We start from the raw sequence: 6,355 nt of genomic DNA on the forward strand, positions 1-6,355 counted from the left end.
AAAATTAACCAGAGCAGAGGCAGAAATCTCTAGCATTTGTGGCAATTAGCTGAAATAGTTCCTAATGAGGTATTTGGTCCCCAGAAGATGGAAGGGGAAGCTGATGCGTGTCTTGCAGGGTTGGTGGGCAGCAAGCTCACTGCCTGGCACGGGTGAGCATCTGGGGTTACATGGAAACGCCTCCTGTGGTTTAGGAAACAAACAAGAAGTCCACAAAGACTGAGAAATGGACATCCCCTCAACCTCAGACAAAGAAGGAGGTTTAGGATTAAAAACAAACAAACAAACAAAGGATCATTAACTCTTTCTGGGGAAGAAAGATTTGAAAAACCAGAGCCAAATGTAATTTGTAATTTACATATGTAAATTATGTGACCGTGACATGTACTAAGTAGAAACAGAGGGAGGAGAGGAAACCAATGTTACAGAAACAGAGGCCTCCTAGATCCCTTATTTCTCCTCTTCTCGACTCAGCTTCTAGTATGGATAATGTAATTCTGAGGAAAAGTTCCTTTTGCAGTTGGCAGTTCAAAGGTCCTAGGTCAGAAAGCAGTAGATACACAGTGTTCCAGAAGAGATCCGTGTTGCTTCCTAGCAGTGAATGGACCCCTGCAGGTCAAAAGCGCTCAAGGATGAAATTTGGAAGTATGGGATGAAATGAAGACCTTCTCACTGCCCGGCGGCGGTGCTCCAGAAAGCTGCTGGAGGGCCACCATCAGTCCCTTTCACAGCTGGCTGGGAAGATCTGTGGGATCTGTACAAAGGGTCAGATTCCTCCAAACGAGCATGGCCATCCTGGGCAAGGCAACAAGACTTCTCTAAGGGGGAATAACATTTGACTGACTAATTGGGTATTTAAAGGAAATACCCAGGATGGTGTGGCCAAAAGACAACTCAGCATTTTAATTCTATAGATGAGTATCATCAAAATAGCAACAAGCTACTATTTTGTGAGCGCTGATCCACAGGCGAGGCACTGTGCTCAGGGAGTCACATACGCAGTAGTCTTTCAGAAGAGGATCTGGGTACCTGCTCCTCACTGTCGGTGGCATCATGGTACCTTGATTTTGCATAGCAGAATTTCCCTTTCCTTTCTGAATTAATTCCAAGCCTCCAGAAGTGCTGAGAGCTTGGCAACCAAACCCCCTCACCCTCGAATAGACTGTGGGAGAGTCAGTGAGGTTTGAAAGTAACCTCGCTTTGGGGCGCCTAGGTGGCTCTGTAGGTTACATACCCAACTCTTGGTTTCAGCCTAGGTCATGATCTCAAGGTTTGTGGGTTCGAGCCCCACATCAGGCTCCATGCTGGCAATGTGGAGCCTGCTTGGGATTCTCTCCCTCTCCCTAGCTCTCTGCCCCTCCCCCACACTCTCTGTCTCTCTCCTCATCTCTCTCATTATAAATAAATGAACTTAAACAATTTTTTAAATAATCTAGCTTTAATTAATTTGGGCATTGCAATACGTACGCCTGGGATACCGGCAGCAACAAACCAATTACAATGACATTTCTCCACCAAATGATGCCTTACAAATCTACAGATGCTCCTTTTCTGAGCAGTATGGATTCCCAAAGGACCACTTCCCACTTATAAAAGAAATAAGGAGGAAGGCTATGTCCTAGGATAGAAAAAGCTCAAGGGGAACTGAGACACAGGCGATAGCCAGACATGGCAAGGTCTGGTTGAGATCATTCTGCACAGTATCAGGATAAGTAGAAGCTTTGATGTGACAAGAGTCAAAATGAGAACTGATATGTCAGGAAAGTGACTAGAGAGTGGCTCACTTCCCTGTCGGCACTAGATATCTTACAGCCTCATGGAAGGAGTCTTTCATGAGGAAAGAAAGAGTGATTATACTTGTTACTTTTAAACAGTTATCTCTACAAAATGTGGGTATATCAATATCAATGGAATTATCATTGTCAAAAAAGCCTTACAATTATTCTTGGTATTGTTTTCATTTAAATAAGGAAACCAGGCCCACCATTTTATAGACACACTATTTTGACCTTAACAGTACTGCTCAGATGAATAATCAATATCACACTCAGACGTGGTTTCCAATGATTTTTGATGTTTCCAAAAATCAGTCACTTTCTTGGAGTGAAGAGCCATTGTTGAGGACATTCAAAAGAATATGCTAAAGACTTAAAGTAGTTTCAAAACATGAGGCTCTAAAATATTGTGAACAATAGACTGACCTTAAAAATTCCTAAGGTAGCTGCTTTTATGAGGATAATATCATTTGGATATGTATTTCCTTTTGAGTCAATAGTGTATTACATGTATCTAAACCTGTGAACACATAATAATGTTTGTTATTTCAGAAATGATGAAAAAAAAAAGGTGTAAATCTATTATTGAATAGTCCCTAAAGGTATCATCAGTTCAAGTGCTTCTGTGATCAAGAGAGTCAATATAATTTCTGGTCATCATCAAGGGGAAATAGGGACAAACTAAAAAAATGTAATTCCCCTTGTATCAAACATCAGCATCCATAATGCTACAGTTCCATTCACTTGAAAATCAAGAAAAATAGAACAATTTCAGAAGCGCCCACGAAAGATGACTGCAGTGTCTCAAGACATCAAAGGTCTTCATAGGAAGAGAAATGAAAACGTAGGGCTCTTCTTCGGTAGGCAAAGAAATAGATCAAAGGTTAATGGGCTTGAAGATTAAAAAATCATGACGAGTAGGTATAATGAATCTGGACTTGCAACAAATCTCAGAACCTGCCAGCAATTCCGGAAGGCTAGAAGAGACTGCGGTGGCTTATATGTAATACAGTATTCTCTGATTCTTAAGTCTTCCAGCAATCCTACACCAATGGCGTGTCCACAATTCAATTCTGACACGATCAACCCAGAGTTAGCATCAGAACTTACAAGTTAAGGGCCTCGTCTACAAGACTGCCCCCGCTCCAGACGCCATCTCAAATTCTAGGCCACTTGTACTCCTGACTGACCAGCTAGAAACTCGAGTTCCTACGCCCCCCTCCTCAGGTTTGATAATTTGCTAGAACAGCTTACAGAGCTCAAGAAAACACTTTACTTACATATACGGGTTTATTATAAAGGATACAGAGGAAACCGATGAAAAGGTACATAAGGCAAGGACCAGAAGGGTCCCGAGTCGGGCGCTCCCGTCTGTGGACTTGGGGCGGGCCACCCTCCTGGCAGATGAATTCATGTGGATGTGTTCACCAACCTGGAAGCTCTCTGAATTGCTAACAGCCAGATGAGAAGTACTGAATGCCTCATAGGTGCTGTGTTCGAAGGGTTGAGCGACAAGAACAAAAAACCCAAAATCAAAAAACAAGAACCAAAAAACAAACTCCCACCTGACTCACTACAGAGCCCAATCTCTAGCCCCACTTCTTGCTGCTCCGAGGAAATTAGTGAGTATGGCTGCAAGTCCAAATCACATGGTCATTCTGGTGACCAGCCCCATCCTGAGGCTACACAGGGCCCCACCCTAAGTCACCTCCTTAGCAGACTCCAGTGTGCTAAGAAGTGGTTCCTTATGAATAACAAAAGACATTCCCCTATCACTCAGGAAATGCCAAGAGTTTTAGGAGTGCTGTGCCAGGAGCCAGGGACAGAGATGGAAAAAAAAAAAAAAAATTTTTTTTTTAATCATACCACAAGTCTGTTAACATTAAAGTCTTATCTGAAACACCCAAGTAAAATAAATGTGAAATTCTATTGTGACAGGCCAGATGACTGTCTTCGGAACTTACACACAAAAATCTCATTCCACAACTCTTGGGCTCCTCATCTAGCTTTGAAAATACAAAAGAACTGAGAGTTAGAAATTAAAAAGAGGATTTTGGGCGGGGGGGCACCTGGGTGGCTCAGTCGGTTAAGTGTCCAACTCTTGATTTCAGCTCAGGTCGTGATCTCGTTTGTGGTTATGGGTTCAAGCCCCACACTGGGCGCCCTTCCCCTGTTCACTATCTATCTATCTATCTATCTATCTATCTAAATAAATAAATAAATAGGAGTTTTTAAAGACAATTTCCTTAGAGATGAGGGGATACCCCCACCCTACCTCAAGTTTAGAAAAAGTAAGGTGTCAGTGAAACCTTGGGGGGGGGAGCTACTTGGACTCTGCATTTGAGAACAGAGGAGGGAGATATGAGTCCAGGCCCAGGGAATCCCAAGAGTGGCTAATACATGGGTTTGACCTTGGCATGAAGGAGACAGAAATCCCCCGTCCCTCAAGGTGACTCAACAGGTGCCACATAGTTTCCCCTGGGCCAGGCACAGACCCTGCTGAGGAAAGAACTGTCTAGAGCCATTACACTTCTGCCCAGGAGGGCCTCCTGATGGGAGATGGTTCTCTAACAGCAAAGGTCCATAATCCCTGGAGAACCAGGAGCCAAGGGGGTTGCAGGCAGCCAGATGAGAAGTACTACATGCCTCACAGGTGCTGTGCTCCAAGGGCTGAAAAACAACAAAAACCCAAAAACAAAAAACAAGAACTAAAAACAAACAAACATCACCCGCCAGATAAAGAGTTGACAAGTGTAACATTGTGCCCTATTCTCCTAATCCCCTCTCCTACTTAAGCCAGGTCCCAAGGAGTTAAAAAAAAAAATTACAGCAAGCTAGTGAGGAAGAAACATTAAGCTGGGCAAGGGGAAAGAATCATGCCTCCTTCTGCCACTACAAACAGCCAACATTTTAGTGGCCTTGCCTGGGGGAGGAAGTGAGGATTGACATTAAATTCAATTCTATGTTTCCACTACCTGCATGGGTTAGCTATTCTAATGTCTGAATCGAGACCATGTTCAGGACTTGAGGTGGCCATGGGGCCACCTGCTACCCAAGAATGAACAGAGAGCCATGGGACCTGTCCACGTTTTCATTTAGAGAGATGGCAGAGGGTTATTCCCTATGGAACACGTTCTAAAGGAAAACAGGAGATGAAAAATACAGTTGCAGCTTATTATAGTCTGTAAATAGTACTCACTCAACATACCATCACACAAAATGAGGTGTATTGATAGGACCCACAAAAAAATTATGGCTCTCATCTCCGGAGGCAATACTAATTTAGGTATAAGTAGATTCAAGAAAAGTTTAGATCAGTTCACGGATAATGTCAAGATTGGCTGCCAAGAGAAACAGGGAATATTTGGAAGATGCTGTCATACTTTGCACTAATATGATAACCATGTCCTCCCAATGGCTTCTTCTGTTTTCGGTGTCATACTAACAAGCAAACAAAAGATCAACTTCAATGTTTTAAAACTGTGCATGTCTTAATTGACCATAACCATTATATACCAAGATAAAATAATCTATCGTATTATCTCATTGACCAAGGCATTAAAAAAATATTTTTTTAATGTGTATTTATTTTTTGAGAGAGAAAGAGAAGCAGAGCTCAAGCAGGGGAGGGGCAGAGAGAGAGGGAGACACAGAGTCCAAAGCAGGCTCCAAGCTGTCAGCACAGAGCCTGACACGGGGCTCAAACTCACGAACCATGAGATCACGACCTGAGTTGAAGTCAGACACTTAACCGACTGAGCCACCCAGGTGCCCCTGACCAAGGCATTTTAAACAAGACTCTATAAAGATGATGATAAATGCACATAGACTATCCACTAAAGGTTATTAACGTTCCCTTAAAGTTATCCTTCAGGTCATGTGGCCTGGAACAAGAGTAGTTTAGGAATAAGCATGAGGCCCTCCAGGCCTAAAAGAACTTGCAAAAATTAACTACAAATAATTTACGTGGGTTGAGTATCCATAAAATGGGACAAAAAGAATACTTTACTATGTTATGTAAGCTATGGGGCTTATATTCAAAATATTACGGTATTTAAGCCTGAGACCATCCAGTGAGAAAAACAGCTCTTGTTTTCTTTCTGCCCAGCATCCTGTCCTTACCTAGAGGCGGCAGCAGCTTTCCTTGGGCATCTTATCTATTCTCGGTTCACATGCCTTGAGAACCTACACGCTCCTGGAGAGGCCTGGCCAGCTGGAGACACTGACTGACCAGACACTTATGAGCCAAGCTAGAGCTAAGAGTCAGCTGCGGGACATTTGCCGAAACAGTTGGGAAAGAGTGCTTTCTTTGCATGGGCTTCCCAAGACCCAGAATGGATATAAAGAGCTGCGGGCAGCCATTTTTTGTTTTATTTTAAGTTCGTTTATTTGTTTTACGAGACAGAGAGAGCACAAGCAGGGGAGGGGCAGAGAGAAAGGGAGAATCTCAAGCAGGCTCCACACTGTCAGCACAGAGCCTGACGAGGGACCCGAACCCCTTAACTGTGACATCCTGACCTGAGCCGAAACCAAGAGTCGGATGCCCAACCGACTGACCTGCCCAGGCCCCCGTGGTAAGC

This window comes from Acinonyx jubatus, chromosome D2, assembly GCF_027475565.1.
Source record: "Acinonyx jubatus isolate Ajub_Pintada_27869175 chromosome D2, VMU_Ajub_asm_v1.0, whole genome shotgun sequence".
Taxonomy (NCBI): domain Eukaryota; kingdom Metazoa; phylum Chordata; class Mammalia; order Carnivora; family Felidae; genus Acinonyx; species Acinonyx jubatus.